Raw genomic sequence first — 18,026 nt, forward strand, 5'->3', positions numbered from 1 at the left:
ATCCTTGGTTTTGGGCACTCTGCTGTCCCCCAAAGCCAAATCCATGAAGCTTGGTGCTTCATACCCATACAATGCCATAAATGGAGTCATCCTGATGGTCATGTGATATGTGGTATTGTAACAGTACTCCCCCATGTGTAACCACCTGACCCAAGCTCTCTATTGTGCAGTCACATAGTTTCGTAAATAACCTTCCACCCATTTATTTACTATCTCCGTCTGCCCATCTGTCTGAGGATGGTATCTCGTACTAGGTGTAAGATCTGTACCGCACAGCCTGAACAACTCCTGCCAAAAGGCGCTCATGAACTTGCTATCCCTGTCACTAACAATAAATCTCGGTAGCCCATGCAACCTAAAAATCTCTCTGAAGAACAAATCTGCCACCTGAGTTGCTGTGTAAGAAGAAGGAATAGCAAAGAAGTGAGCAAACTTCGTCAATCTGTCTACCACCACATAAATGCAATCTCTTCCTTGCACTCGTGGTAAACCAGTGATGAAGTCCATAGAAATGCTTTCCCATTTCTTGTCCGGAATGGGCAAGGGCTGTAGTAAACTTGCAGGAAACGTGTGCTCTCCCTTATTCTGCTGACAAACTGCACACTCCCTGACATACCTCTGAACATCATCCTTAAGCCCCCTCCATGAGAATCGCTCTCGGATCTGCCTGTAGGTCTTGAAGACCCCTGGATGCCCAGCTGTAGGCGCATCATGAAATACCCTCAGTATCGCCTCTCTCAACTGTGATGACGGAATCAAATAAACCCTCTCTTGAAATCTGATCAATCCATCTATCCCCTCATAGCGATCATCCTGTATAGTACCTAAAATCAAACCAGAAGCCCAAGTATCTCCGACATACTCTGCTATAATCTTATCCCTCCAATCTCCTGTAATCTCTGCAAGAGCACAAATGTGAGGTCTTTTGGATAAGGCATCAGCTACTACATTCTTCTTCCCTTTGACAAACTCAATGTCAAAGTCATAAGCCTGCAATTTAGTGACCCACTTCTGCTGCCTGTCATTCAAGTCTCGCTGGCTCATGAAATACTTTATGTTGTTGTGATCCATCTTGATCACAAACTTCCCTCCAACCAAGTAGGATCGGAATTTGGCCAAGGCATGCATGATGGCCAACATCTCACGATCATAAATAGAATAGCTCCTCTCCACACCTCGGAGCTTCCTACTCTCAAAAGCGATGGGGTGCTTCTCCTGCATCAATACTGCTCCAATCCCATCACCTGATGCATCACAATGAAGCTCAAAAGGCTTCGTGAAGTCTGGTAGAGCTAGGACTAGACATGAAGACATCACCTGCTTGAAATGCTCAAAACACCTCTGTGTTGCCCCTGTCCACATGAAGGCCTCCTTCTTAGTAAGATCTGTCAAAGGAGCAGCTGTCTGAGAAAACCCCTTAACAAACCTCCTATAAAAACCACATAAGCCAAAGAACCCCTTAAGCTGAGTAAGGTTCGTAGGCGTGGGCCAATCAACAATAGCTCTAATCTTTTCAGGATCCATCCGAAGTCCCTTTGCACTGATAATATGACCAAGGTACAAAAGCTTTGTCATCCTGAACTCTCACTTAGACTCCTTGGCATACAGTGACTCTCTCTCCAAGATAGATAGCACCTCCTCAAGATGCTGCAAATGCTCCTCCCATGTCCTGCTAAAGACCAAAATATCGTCAAAGAAAATCAAAACAAATCTCCTCAAATGCCCCCTGAACACTTGGTTCATGCAACTCTGAAAAGTAGCAGGAGCATTGGTTAGCCCAAATGGCATAACTAGAAACTCGAAATGACCATAGTGACACCGAAAAGCTGTCTTCTCAATGTCCTCTGTCCTCATACTGATCTGATGATACCCTGATCTCAAATCTATCTTTGTGAAGAAGCATGCCCCATGTAGCTCATCTATCAGCTCATCTATCCTCGGAATGGGGTACCTGTTCTTAATGGTTTTCTTGTTCAAGGCCCTGTAGTCAATGCACATGCGCATTGTTCCATCCTTCTTCTTAACCAAAACAACTGTTGAAGCAAAAGGGCTTTTGCTTGGCCTAATGTGCCCCATCTCCAACAACTCCTTGATGGCTTTCTCTATCTCATCCTTGTGTTTTTTTGGATGACGATAGGGCGTGATCATAATGGGCTTAGCCCCTTCTTCTAACTCAATGACGTGTTCTATCCCCCTATCTAGAGGAACGCCATGTGGAATATTGCCAAATACCTTGGCATGTCTATCAAGGATGTCTTGCATATCAGGGGGATGACTCTTAACCTGTGGCTCTGGTGATGCTGGCATAATCAAGCACTCCGCTGCCCACTCAACATCATCATGTCTGAACAACCTCTCCATCCTCCTCAAAGAAACTACTCTACAACTGCCATCTGATAATCCTCTGAGTACCACAGTCCTGCCCTCATGCTGGAACCTCATCTCTACTCTCTCCATGTTGAGAGTAAACTCTCTCAACGATGTCATCCAAGTCATCCCTAAGATAACGTCATAATCACGCATGTCCACAACATAGAACTCATCCTGAAGCTCATAACCATCTCCCAATCTGATGTGAAGATTTGTAATCTTCTGTGTGCATAGTAACTTGTGACCACTAGCTACCATGACTCGGAATCTTGAATGTTCTTCATTTTGCCACCCTCTCCTAGCCACTAACTGTGAATCTATGAAATTATGTGTGGCCCCAGTGTCTAGCAAAGCAACCACCTTCTGTCCCTGTATGGTGCCACACACCTTAAAAGTAATTGCCTTTTGAGCACCTGTCAATCTAGCTAGGGACTTCTCATTCCCTAAACCCTCCTCAGTTGCACTGCTCTCACCATCAGACTCAGACTGTTGCTCCTCATCCTTGACTGTGACTCCTCAGCAGAGAAGTACTCCATCTGGTTGGCCTTAGCCTTCAGAGGACACTTGTGAGATAAATCTCACGGTTCCCTACACTGAAAACATAGTTTTTTTCGCCTCAACTCGTTTAGTGTCTCATTGTCTAACCTCTTTGATTCTTTTTTCTGAGGCTGAGAATCCCTATGTAGAGGTTTATTATCCTTATCCTTCTTGAAGTGTGGATCCTTAGGAGTGAACTTACTCTTAGAAGCGGAACGTGCAAGATCTCTCGCCTTCCGAATGGCATCCTGCAATGTGAGGGGATCATGTCCCTTCACCCAACCACGAAGAGGCTCTGACAATCGATCCACAAACAGTACAATCAACCTCCTCTCCGAAATGTCTGTAACCAACACTGATAGTCTCTGGAAATCTGAGATGTAACTGTCGATAGGACCCCATTGTCTCAACTAAGCTAACTCCTTGAAATGGAGTTCTGGATCCTTCATATCAAACCTGTCAATCAACCTCTCAGTGAACTCTGCGTATGTGTCTATCTGATTATGGCCCAATGTGACCATACCATGGTGCCACCACTCGTGTGCACTCCCATCCAAGTGCAATGCAGTATACTTAATCTCATCCTTCTCAAGCATGGGTTATCGCTGGAAATAAGTATCTAATTTTTGGACCCATGTCCGTGCTGAAGCCTTCCCTGTACCATCATAGTATGGAATTTTCCCAACTTCTTCCTCATCTCATAATTCTGTTGTCGGTTTCCTCTCATGGGCATATTCTTGAGTCTAACATCCATATATTCCCTGAATGTCATCTTAGCCTGTAACTCAGGGCTAGAGTCCCTCCAATCATCCATAATCATATTTTGAATCTCTTGCTGTGTAGGACTGACATTATTCTGGTCATTCTGTCTCGGAGGAAATTGTGGCATAAGTGGTCTCGTAGTAGAAGAACCTGCTCTAGCATATGTCCCGGTTCCCCTGTTAACCGATGCGTCTCCATTACCTCCATTACCTTGTCCACCTCCCTGATTAGCATTATTACCCTAATTGGTATTATTACCTTGGTTGCCATTATTACCTTGGTTGCGATTATTACCTCGGTTGGCATTATTGCCTTGATCTGCTCTCGTCAAATGTTGTGTAAATGCTATAGCCATCTGCTGCAATGTAGCCTGGAGCTCCCTCTGACCCCTAGCAAGATCACTGAGCATCTCCCTAGTGCTAGGTTCTCCCCTTTCCCCATCTCTGTCACCCATGGTTGGTGCTGAAAAAGGGTCACCCTCCTCTTCAATCTCTGGTGAATTCTGTAGGTTTGTGTTTGACCTGTTTCTCCTCAAGTAATACTGATGTGCCGGACGCATGAAACCCTCACAGGATGGCAGGAAAAATAAGCTCTGATACCACTGTAAGGACACCCTAGAATGCCCAAAAACTAAACGAAGTGCTGATAGGAATTTAGTCAAACAGTTTGCATCCAACTCCTTATTTCTCCGTTTAATGTTTAAATCCCCTTATAGCTTCAGAAATGAAATGTTTGTTTGTTTTTAAGTCTTTGCATAGATTTGAAATCACATAACATGAATTAGGAGGAAATTACAATAATATGCAACATGAAGATTGAACTACTGCTGATATGATATTATTTTCAGAATTATTAAAATCAAATACATAGCAGATTTTTCAACTCACTAAATACTCCAGCATTTTTGACATAATATTCCAGCAATGACTTCCCATCTTGTTGCTACAGTAACATGAATAGTGCCATGCTACAGTAACGTGAATAGTGTTGCGCTACAGTAGCGTGAATATTGCCGTGCTACAACAACATGAATAGTGTTGCGCTACAGTGCTGCTACAGTATTAATTAGTCTTCAATCAGTCCAATATCTTCATAAAATCATCCCTTCAGAATGGCATAAGCATTGGTCAAGAAGTGGAGAAGGTATGAGCAAAACACCAAATCTGCCTGTAGCTGGAGATGTACCCAATCTGCTTGTTAATGAAGCTGATAGCAATGGATTCCAAAGGCCAAACCCCAAGGGAATGACGTCTAGAATGTCACAAGAGAGGATAGACGTCCTCTAATGCCAAGAATGGATCTGCAACTCACACATCAATTTCTTCTCATATTCAACATGCTGAATGAAGCCACAAAAACTTCCTTTTATTCTTTCTCCAAGGGTCGACATAACTCACTTGAGCAATGTGGGATAAAAGATGTGCAATATAAAACATATTAAAATATTCACTTATGTCTCCCTTGGGTGCCCCTTTGATTTGCACACATCCCCATAAAATAAATATTAAAGTAACACTTTAATATTTTACAATTAAATTAAATGTTACTTTAATAACACTTCAGGCATTAAAATATATTAGCAATCGGACTCCGAATAGCACGAGTGATAGCTCGTCGGAAATCTCTCGCCGAGGAGTATCGAATCCAATCACCAAAACTAGCCTCTGTTGTGTCCTGCCGACTTACTAAAAATAGTAAGTATGCCTGAAACTAAGTAAATCAACTCCGTTTTGGCCTAAACTAGAAATGACTAGGCCAAAACACTCCAGGATCCCCTTAAACCCTTTGTTAGCCCTCGGGACCATGTAGAGCTAGGCTAACGCACATACACTTGGTCAATTGCTAAAGTGGGGACACTAAAAAAAATCACCTTAACCGATGTCACCTTAACTAGTGTTTATATTGAGAACTAACATTCTCCGTGGTTTTTCCCTTCTTGGGTTTTCCACATCATATTTGGTGTTACTTGTGCAATCTGCTGTATGTTTTTGTTTTCATGCTAAATTTGTGTTAATTAATTCTGTTGGTTTGGATCCGGATGTGAGAAGGATAAAAGAAATTATTTTGAGTTGAAAAGTTGTTCTATTTTTCTCTCACGGGCAGGTATATTTGTGAGTTTATTTGGCTTTTTTAAGCAGCTTATGATGATGATGTTTCACTTGCTATTTGCAAAACAATTTGCATGATGAGACAAAACCTTTAGGAGGCATTGGTCAGGTAGGATGATATCCCTACCTTGCCGCTATGAGCTATTCCTACTCTAGGAATCAGCAGGGAATTAATCAGATGACATTGCCTTGCAGGTTTATCGGATACCAACGAAAGGAGTTCGTTGTTGTGAGATAGATTGCACCATCTTGTGTACTCAGCAATTGGATTTTTGACTTAGCACCACAAAGCTGGAAGATAAATACACCTGAGATCCCCAGGCCAATGCTATGATCTATCTATAGGCACATCATCTTTTTGATTAAGCGAAACAACACTCAGTTGTAAGTGGATGTTCTAGATCCGTGTGATAAGCATAAAACCGTCTTTTATGATCATTGCTTGATCAGGGCACTGTGTGAGCTTCAAAGATAACAATTGAAATTCTGAATATTAAGGGCTGAAAGTTTTGGTTTTCTTGGCATGTATTTGGCTCGTGACCTGAGTTCTTCATTCTGTTCTGTAATTTTGATGTTGTGAGAAATCTGAATATGCTAGTGTGATACATTTGTTGTCTTAATGTAAGTTAGAAGTGTTGAAATCAGGAAAGAGCAATTGGATTGTCTTACTAGGGTTATTATAGTTGATTCGACCCCTAATAAGACTGACTTCGCTTCTTGGATTAATAGGAAGAAGGCTAGAAAAGTTCTTTTTAATTAAGGACCATTCTCTATGTTGTGCTAGGTCCAACCCATAAGGTGAATCCAATTAGGTTGAAGATTAACCCAAGTGAAGTGTTGAGCAAGCTTTGTGATTCCAAGATGGAGCATGAATTGAAGGAGGTGCCTAGGCACAAAAAGGTTTAGAGGTTTGTGTCCAAGGATGGAAGTGTCCAACACTTAATGCTGCTTCCATTTCTAGGAACCATGAAATATTATCTTTTATTATAGTAGCAGATGTGACAGTCAAAGATTAAAATTTGGAGATGCCTGCTTTATGTTGGATGTTGTTAAGAGCAAGGCCATGATGAGCACAGGCTTATATTGGGGGGCGGGGGGGGGAGGGTTGAATCAGTATAAGACAATCTTTTTAACTTTTTCAACTTAACAACCATAGTAATATCAGTTGTACAACATCAACAATAAAGAAAACAAGAAGAACACAAGATTTACGTGGAAACCCTTTTGGGAGAAAACTGCGACAAAATATTGCTTATATGTAATTTGCTTACAAACTTTGTAGGCACCAACCTACTGGAGACAACAATCCCTACTACTGACCACAAACTTAGCAAGATACACTAATCTCTTTACTTTGTATGCACCAAATTATTGGAGACACCAATCCCCACTGTTAAGTGCCAACTTAGCAAGTGACACCAATCCGTTTGATATGAGGCATCAACCTCCAACATTAAACAATATATTTATCCTTCTTGAATTTTTCTTGTAGATGTTCTCCTTCTCAAATTTGATGTAACCTTTTCAACACATATACTTACCTTCACAAATCTGCTTATAACATTTCTCAACACATGCACTCTTCCTTCACAAAATCTGCTTATGAATGACAAAATATTTATCTTGCTCTCTTCATAAATATCTTCTTCTGTTTGAATGATCTAACATTTATTTTCTTCTTCTCAAAATCTACTATAAATTTGCTCACAAATCTGCTATAATTCCTTCACAAAATCTTCTATTATGTTCTCTTCACATAATTCTACTGGTGTATATATGATATATCTCTTTATCTTCCTCACTCATACTTCACAACACTTCAATAACTTCATTTATACCTTTCCAAAGAGGGTGATTTCATGGAGGGGGGTAACTCTTTAATTCAAAACCATATCTCTTTTCCCAAAGATGCGTCTCTTTATATCTTTCTTTATGGGCACCAAGATGACGTCAGCTCATGATAATCTAATTTTCAATTTATTTATTATTGTACAAGGGAGGGCACCAGACATGGGTCTGCCCATGAATTAAAATTAATTTATTTGATTGCATTTTAAACTCTAATTGGGTGTCAAAATGGGGAGGTTGGCCAGCATTAAGAACTCAGAATAAATAACAAATGTTGCTTATTTTTCTCATGGATTGGACTGCATAAGGAATAAAATTCTGACTTTAGATGCAATAAATATTTCCCACAATTCTGCATATGTATGATTAACGTTTCCACACAATTTTCCTTCAAATATTTCTGCTCAAGGTCTGCTCAAAATCAAATGATTATCGTTGCATTGCTTTCTTTTCTAACTGCTACCTTATCTTCTTTTACCACAACAATATAATGGCAGAGATCATGTTTCCTCTTTGACATCAATGACAACAATATTTTCAACAGGCCATTCAAAACATCTTGTAATAAGCAGCCCTGTTTCTGCTTTGAGTTTTTTTGCTTTTGGAATGCATTTTGATTGTTTTCAAATAACAAATATAGTGCAGATAAATAGGAAATATTGCAGCAACTTTTCAATTCAGAAAATAGACAACACACAAAAATTACACAGCTGAAAATTCCAGATTTTATTTTTGGTCTGGAAATACAGTTTGCTTAAAAAATAATAGCAACTTAAATCATAAATTTGCATTACATATCTAATTCCAACATATCCAGAAAATGCAGCAATGAGGAAGTTGGATCTGCTATACAAAACCAACAATTGGCACTCACAAAATGGGATGCCACACTCAAGAAACCCTCCCAACTGCAATGAAATAGATATCTTCAACATTCCTCACCCTAGGTGACGACAATGAGAATCAAAATCACATCAAAACCCTAATTAGCAAGCTTCCTAGAATCCCACATCCTACATGAACATGTATGGCCTGCAGAGAAGGTGTACAACCAGCAAGAAAGGAATAAACTGCAGAAAAAACTCCTCAAAAACCCTTCAAATCTTATTCATCAAATCTGATATGCAATGACCCTTTGAATTTTGTTGATACAAACTCTCCAGTCAGCCCAATCTGTGCACTCTGAATGAAAACACCAAGATATTCTCTAGATTATGTCTTTCAATAATGTGGAGAATGTTGCCTTCAAGAGTTTCCATCCTCACAAACCAAAGAGAAGCAATCTCCTTTAGAAGAAATAGCAATATCAAATATCAAACTCAACATGCCAAATGAGCTTCACAAAATTCCCTTTATAGCTCTCCCAAGCAAATTCGGCCCCTTTCACTTTTGCCTTTTATTTAATAAAAGACACTTTCTTTTTAGTCTCCCATGTTGCATTAAATAATAAAGGCCCATCCATTAAAATAAATCACCTTTTACTTTATAATTGGCCTCCATAGTCCCTTCATTAAATAAATTAAAATAGCAATAAAGTTAAATCTTTAATTTAACCTTTTTTTAAAAAAAGTAAGTGCGGGGTAAACTTTTTAACGTGACTGGTGACGCTGGCACGACACATCCTCTAAAAATCCAAGGTTACTATCAGTACAAGGGGAGATCAATGAGGATTGCTTCGTAGTGAGAGGCTCTACATTCAAATACACCACATATACATGAAGATACTTCCCCACATCGAAGTAGGCTATTCAAGCCAAGCATGAATAACATAAGGGAGATCAAGGTCAAGTACACCATGAACAAAGGAGGATTAAGCAGGGACATCACAAAGTCTACATCAAACACCACCACCAAGGTGAAATACATCACAAGGATGGTGTTCCCAAGTTAGAAGATGAAATGAAAGTGTGATCAAGTTAGATAGTTTCAAAAGAGTTAAGCAAAGTTAGCAAGTCGACTTGATCACTTAGATGATACAATTTGGGAAAATGCCCCATCTTCTTCACATTGAGCAATTGGATAATGTTGAGTATCAAGAGATATTTTCCCATCACAAACACTTGGTGATAATTTACATGAGTAATGAGGTGGCATCCTTCTCATCATCAACCACTCCAATTGTGTCAAGTTAGCATGTCCAAGTTCAATGTACCTGATTCATCCAAAGGTGGAGCAAGTGACACATGACGATTCATCAAATATTGTTTCATATACCTAACCTCATTTCTTATTGGTGCACATTCGAGGAAGGACATGTGTCCTAGATAATGCAATTATTTCTGTCATGTCCCCTCCTTGATCGTTATATATATATCCTAAATGAGGCAAGTATTACTATTAATTAATATAATGATTATTTGAAATTTATTTATTTATTAAATAATTATTTAATTAATATATATTAATATTTATTCTTGAAATGTTCAAATAAAAATAAATTAATATTATATTGTAAACATAATTTATATATTATAAACAGTTAAGAAATTAGAAACAATGTAGGGGAGACAAAAAAATAAACAAATAAGTATTATGACAATCTTCAAACAATAGTGACTATTTAAGTGAAGGCTATGAACGTAATGATTGACACGTGCAAACTGAGCAAGCAAGAAACACAATTAATATATTACAGTGGCAAACAATCAATATGTTGACCGGTTCATAATGATGGACATATTATCATTGTTGTCAAAAGGATTGGCTAAACCATGAACACTGTTGAATCCATTGCACAGTCACATTCAGATGTACGTACAGTCCCAGTTGTTTATACATTCTGATATATACTCAGACCCTTATGCATGGATAACAGTAATAGACCATTATACAGTACTTCGAGGAATACATATATACAGCATACACTCAGATACAGTCTGATTATATATATATATATATATATATATATATATATATATATATATATATATATATATATATATATATATATATCAGACCCTTATGATATACTTGGTATTATATATACTTGGAGTAGCATACATATACAGTAAGCTACGTGATGAAAAATATAAATATACAACAAACTACGGTAAACCAGCAACTCGCCATCCATTGTATTCATGTATAGAATAAATATATATAAGTCACCGAATTTATATGTATTGCGTGAGTAATGTATGACAGGATATCAGAATTTCTATCCGGTCAAAATAACAGACGGTATTAAAAGACTATCGTGAATCGTGGTCATTAATAAGAATTTCTATTTGCAGATTAAAATATTAATTTAATAATTAATTGCAAACTAAGAATCGTGGCCATACAAACATGATTTGTCAAACCAATAAAAAAGGCAAATACGACTTTTTGAAAAGTCGTGATCCTTCACAAAAGATGCGATATATATATTGGAATAGATAAAGAATGCGGGGGAGGAGTTAAGGAGTGATATAATAAGTATGGTATGGAAGGGGAAGATCTAACGTACATACACCAGCAAATGTGCATATAAATTATAAAGAGAATAAATCATTCAAAGGCAGATTTACAAAAGGGATACATATGATGGGGAAGCACCGATCAGAACACATCAGAATAATATTGACCTTGATGGTATGCGTGGGGATATACTTTTACTGTATGAAATAATGTTTCCATGCAGAGGTTAATATTAATGAAAATATTAACATAGAGTGCAATATATTTAATAAGGATATCAAGTCAGTGGCGGACCAGATCTGACATGCGTCAGATCTGTCTGCCAATATCAGCCCCTAAACACATTACTAATTAGGATTGTTTATGTGGTAATAGTACAGTAATAATATAAAATGATACTAGTAAATCCATAAATAATTGGTAATACTTTTTAGTTGTATAGTAATAATATAAAAGGATATTAGTAATCCATAAATAATTGATAATACTATTTAGTTCATATATATACTCAAATCAGAATAAGAGTAATATAATGATGTGTAAATATAAATATTGATAATAATAGATATTAATAAAATAGTTAAGGTTACATAATACTTTAGAAATTACTTTGTAATATCATGCAATAATTTATATAAATAATAATTAATAAATGCGTAAAGGATTTATATGAATCAGAATAAGATTGGTTATTTAATATGGTAAGTTAGCAAGTACTTTATAGACTAAAGAAAGATCAAGTATCACAGATTTGACTTGTGTAAGATAGACTTGATTCTTAATCAAGTTAGTTTAAGTCATTAGTATTTTGAAAATAGATTGATTATGGTTAAATTAGACCAAATCTGATTAGGGGACATTACAATTTCATTGGTCGAAAGGAAGTTAGTTGTAATTAAGCCTAATTAGGGTTTTGTTTTGTAATCTTGGTCATTGAGCTTGAATCAATTTGAGCTTTTGAATTGTAATGATTTCTCTAGAGTCTATATAAGGCTCAATCATCTTATTTGTAAAGGTTAATAATTAATAGTTAGAAGTTCATAATTAGGAAGCAAGTAGTAGTAGAGTAGGAGGGAAGGAGATTGTTGCCAAGGCTTGTTGTAATAAATATACTATTTTCATTAAAGATATGGTGGATCTTATGTGCTATTTCAACATGTTGCATGGTCTCTACTTCTCATAGTTTAGATGTCTTAGATGAATAGAAGATTTTATCGTTGATGAATGGTGAAGCCTAATGTTCATACCACTTGCAATTTGTTGATTGCAAGTTGCAGTGCGTGGTTAGACTGAACTTATCTAAAAGCTTAACTTCAATTTTTATATGCTCATTGTTCGTGATGTTGGTGTGCATAGGTGATATGAAAATCATTCGCTTACCCTTAGGAGATTGCACCATCTTTGTGTAGTTGTTTCCTCATGGCGAAGCAAAGCTTGGTTTGGCATCATCAAGTCAACAATCATTTCTTACATTGTTAGGAGTAGCATAGACTTTCTAAACCCTCTCCTTTAGTCTTTTATTTTCCAAGCAAATTAAGTGTAGAGTCCATGTTCCAGCGGAGTTCATAAAAGCAAGTCCCCTTGTGATTCCAACAATATCACATCAAACACACTGAGTCTATTCCGAGCATTAAAGTCGATTGTTCGCATTGTAAACCTTGGAGTTGTCTCTCTTGATCATATTATTTAGTATGTGAGGTTTCTTTGTTCAAGAGAGGATAGAATACTCAGTATTTTATTCTGTGTTCGAGGTGTCCTAAAAAACACATCAATAGTCTCCTTGTCCTAACCCTTTATGGTTGAACTCCATTAATGAATTATATATATCATATGACTAAAATAATGTTCCTAACCTTATTAGGTAAGATCTATGCTTTTGATTAAGATAATGTTCCTAATATTTGTAGAGAAGATCTATTTTATGAATTATGCTTCGATGATTATCTAGCATGATTGGGCCTCATCCAAAATCTCTCTTGTTCAACAATTCAAGTTGGTAAATGATATTTCTAACTCTATTTCATTTCCTGCTTTACTTGGAATTGTGATTTTAGGGCAAAAACTAGGGCATTTACAAAAGGGGACATTACACACCTCTTTGAAAAGCTTACATTCAAACCAGAATTAGTAGTTTTAAACCATTTTCCAAGCCAAAGATCTCACAAACTAGCCAAGCTTTGATACTAAACAAAAAGAAGCCAAATACGACTAACAACTTTCTTATTAATCTTGAGAGGAAAAAAAAGTTGTATAGATATAGATCTGACAATTTCAGAAAGATAAAATTAACATGCAACACAAAATGAAGTCAGATAAGATAGTAGATACCTTAGGAAATTGGTGTATGAAAAACCCTAGCAGCAAAAGATCACTCAATGTATTTCCTGAAACACCAAATTACAATACATTCACAAAGTATCTACTCCTTCACCCTTAAACTTCTATTGTGTCTGGAAATTTTTTGACAACACAAGCCCCTGCAAATACAAGTGCATATTGAAACCTCCATCACAAGTGTCTCATGCATAGGCAAACTCAAAAATGGAAATCATAAATGGTTTCCAAAACTATGTACAAAACCCATAGGCCCAAAATCGTTGTTTGAATCTATGTCACAAATTCCAATGCCCAAATCCATCATAAGTCTACATTCTTTTACATTCTCATAAAATAATGTAACTCTTGGTGTCATAAAATTCGCCTACCAAATGGGGTGCTCCATCTTTTATTTATTCCACCTTTTTAGACATGCATTTGTGCATCATAATTTTGTCAAAAGTCTTTCATCTTTTTCTAGTCCACTTTTTAGGTTCCTTTTACATGCTCTTGTTTTTTTATAGAATCTCTTAGACATCTTACAATGACATAGATGCTCTTACACATCTTACATTACATAAATGTTTTGACAATACATCATATTACAATTTACAAATGCAAAGAGTTACTATAAGTGTGTAAGAACCCACACCTGGTGGACTCTAACCAACCACAATTTTCTGCTTTTGTTTGGTTTTTCAATGTTTTTAGTGTTTGGGTTTTGCTTGAGTTTTCAATGATGTTTCACCAAGGAATAAAGAAAGTGCAAATAACATATGCCAATGATCAAATATGATTGGTATGCTGATAGAACTATGAAGGCTGGAAAACAAATCCATAATATCCTTTACAAGGAACAAGTGACTTTAATACAGATTTGTCTTTTACATTTCATGAAATTATGAGTTCATATCGGAAGTATGCAAATCTGAACCCTTAACAGCAATGACTGGAACAACAATTATTTCGTGGATTTTCTGAGTGAAGGCATGACTGTCACAAACTAGATTAACCCAGAATTTGAACAGCACTTAAAAGACTCAGTCTAGAACATTATTTACACACAGCCATGGTAAGATAGCACCCAGAAATGTACACAGCAGTAATTCTGGACTTATTTCAGTCAATAATAGGCATGGTAACAAAAGGTAAATACCAGTTTATGATCTCCAACTGTGATTATGTGCTAACAACAGATTATAATTGCAGAATAAAAGATTTCTGATGATATTTAGAAGCTACAACAGATCAGAAATAAGCTACAGAATGTCTGAAACAGAGCGTCCATAACATGATCAAACTGGTCTTCAACCTTGCATTCATTCTGATTAGTAATAATGGCACTAATTCGATAGTATGATATCCTTAGAACTTACACAGCAATCATTGAACATTTACCAAATTGATTACAAGTCTGAAACAAATTAAAGTAAGCAAACAGAGTGCATTGAGAACCTGATTTAATCCGCTAGGACTGGAGAATAACACCCAGAACTCCAATGCAGGTCAGAAAAGAGACTTTGCATGGGAAAGAGTAAAACTCAAGCATCTCACTGTAACAATCACTGTAGCAATTTTACTATTCCCGAGTTACTGTAGCGTGACACTATTCACGCGGGTACTATTCACGCGAGTACTGTAGCAGTGGATGAAAAAACTTGCAATCTGCTCTTAAAACCTTGAATAATTTGTTGATAATCTCTCCCAACAAGAATGATATAACTCCATGTGCCAAAGAAGGATGATTCACAACCAACTATAAATGTTCTTCAACAATAAACTTCAAACCCTTGTAGAAAACTTCACTAATTTGCACAAATGAAAGAACTGAAGTATTCTTTCCCACAACTGCAATAATTCAGGTGTTATTTCACACCTTCAAAATTGCTATCAATAGGAAGTTTTCGTTTCCTATGATCAAAGAAGAAAATTGCGAAAGCCCTAGGCTCCACAATAAAAATCAATCAAAATACTATTCATCAATTGGATGCCGAGAATGAACTCTTGCCTTTCCTTTTATTCTTTCCTTAAGAGAGCTCAAACACCTTCCTGGCCAATGTGGGATAAAAGATTTATTCCCACATTAAATTATTCACTTAACGCACTTTATTATATTAAAGTGACTTTATTATATTAAAGTGACTTTATTATTATAAAGTTACTTTAGAACTTTATAATAATATTAAAATATTAAATAAATCACTTAAGTCACTTAAACTTTAATATCTCTTGATGTACTTGTCTGATTGCTAAGCCGTCTGAGCCAGGAGTCGACTCTCCCTATTCTCCATGTGATTGGATGCCTGTCTAAAAATAGAAACCCTGAATAGTGACTTACTATAAATAGTAAGTATGTGGAACTGAGTCTAGAAATAGCTGCAAAGGCCCAATCAAGGTCGACACTGCCAATAAGCTCTGCTCAGGTGTCTTTCTATTAATAGGAACCCTGACTCTCCCAAAATAGTAACTTACTATAAATAGTAAGTGTGCCAATCTGAGTCAAAAAACCTGTGCAAAGGCCAAAACCTGAATCTAGCTGAAGAGTAATGTCTCTAATCACCAAGTAACTGCCACACGAGGCCCTCTATCAATAATTGTTAGCCTACGAGGGTCAAATGATAGGCTAATTCTTACAAACTCTGATGCTCGCAAAATGGGGACATTACAAAGTGGGATGCTTATTTTCTACAAAGTATCCACTCCACCCTTAAACTTCAATTGTGTTTGGAGAAATTTTGGCACCATAGCCCCTAGCAAATACAAGTGCATAGTAAAATCTCCATCCCAAACATCTCTTATTGTAATGTCCCTACTAGTTAGAGATTACTATTCTGCAAAACAGATTGTTAGAATACAACATATAAATATATATATAAACCATTTTTAATTTGCAATCTATCTTTAATACTTAATTAACATAATCATAATTTTCATCTAATAAAAAGGATACGAATGCCATACGAAAGTATGTCCTTAGGCGGCCGTGAAGCTCGCCTTCTTGGAACACCTTGGTTCCAAGCCCTCCAGGAAATCGAAGATGAGTTCGAATCCTGTCTTGGGTGTAACTTCTTACACCCAAGCCATCCAAGGAAAACCCTTGTCTATTCCTTGCCTTGGGTGATGCCTCCATCATCCAAGTCCTCAGAGGGGACCGGCCAGATCCGTCTCTTCTTGGTTGAGTTTAATCAACCAAGCCATACATATGCATATCAGTTTTCAGTATATATACTGCCCTAGGGATTAGCATAATGCCTCCCTTAGACTACGGGAGTTCCCTCCCTATAGCCTCCAACATGTGATTTCCTTTATAATACATTTGACAATTTAGTACTATTTTCATTTCGTAATCCACATATATTCCTAATGTGTTCTTTAACATATATATATATCCAATATACCTTACCATCATTAACATATGTATTACATTTTCATTAATTTCATTAACCACATCTATATTTACATATTCATTCCTTAGTGTGTGGATTAGTATATTAATTCCTTGTATTCATTAAGATATATAATGAACAGCATCAACCTATTAATTACCTCTGTTCAATTATATATATATATATATATATAGCAGTGAGCATTTACATATTAATTAATTATATTTATTAGAAAATAAATGACATTTTTACCTCTTACCTGCAGCAGAAGTCCCGCTCCGTGATTACCTTTGCCGCTGTCCTTCCCGTTTCCTACCCTGACCCCCATGGCTGACTAGGTTTAATACCCGTGCAGGGGAGTGGTCGTGTCCCTCCATGGGCACCCTCCCGTGAGAAAGGGTGTGACGGCTCACAGCCTAAGCTGCGGCTACCGTCACACCATTTCCCTTCCGAAGGAAGGGGTGTGACGGTAGACGCAGCCTGAGCTGCGGCTTCCCGTCCCACCACTTTCCGCTGGGGGGTGGGCTGTTTATTTTATTCTTTATTATAATGTAAAATAAATACTTTAATTTAAAATGCATTAATCTTATTAATATTTTAATAATCACTTTTGACTTGTTTATTAAATATCAATATATTTAATAATCCTTTTGACTATTTAATATATTTAATAATCACTTAATTTATTAAATGAATTAATCCTATTTAATATATTTAATAATCACTTTGACTATTATTAAATATCAATATACTTTAAACCTATTAATTATATTAAATTAATTGAACATCAATGTAATCAATCAATTCTCTTCCAAGGATTTGTTAGTATTATTTCCTCAATAGCGTTTAACATTATTACCTTATTTAAGAATTGATTTTGTCTTTTATTTAAGTAAAAAGGCCTTACATCATGTGATGCGGTAGGGATATCACACTTATGCAGGGAAACCCGAAATTGGCAACCATTTTTAGTTTCCAAAACCATGTACCAAATCCATGGGCCCAAATGGTGTCTAAATGTAGGGCATAAATTCCAACGCTTACATCCATCATGAGTCAGTGTTCCTTTTATATCCTAATAAAAGAATATAACCTTCAGTGTTATAAAATCCACCCACCAATGAGGTGCTCCATTTTGGATTTACTCCACCTTTCCAAAGATGCGTCATAACTTGGTCAAAGATCTTACACATTTTTCTAGTTTACTTTGTAACATTTTCTTACATTTTCTAATGCACTATAAAATATGTTGTGTATCTTACAATGATATAGATGCTCTAATTCATCTTAGAGGATATAG

The 18,026-nt window shown here is 36.6% G+C and overlaps 1 protein-coding gene across 3 annotated transcripts in view; it reads left to right on the plus strand.

Moving 5' to 3' along the window:
- The window catches only part of LOC131038844 (uncharacterized), a 210,206-nt gene that overhangs the window by 15,552 nt on the left and 176,628 nt on the right, over positions 1-18,026 (plus strand). Inside the window, exon 2 of one of the 3 annotated variants that reach the window (XM_057971400.2) lies at positions 5,973-6,161. The exons of the other annotated variants lie outside the window; for them this stretch is intronic. The gene's annotated coding sequence lies outside the window, so the exon portion shown is untranslated. The remainder of the gene's footprint in view (positions 1-5,972; positions 6,162-18,026) is intronic. 3 annotated transcript variants of the gene reach the window in all.

The sequence above is a fragment of the Cryptomeria japonica genome, chromosome 9, assembly GCF_030272615.1.
Source record: "Cryptomeria japonica chromosome 9, Sugi_1.0, whole genome shotgun sequence".
NCBI lineage: Eukaryota > Viridiplantae > Streptophyta > Pinopsida > Cupressales > Cupressaceae > Cryptomeria > Cryptomeria japonica.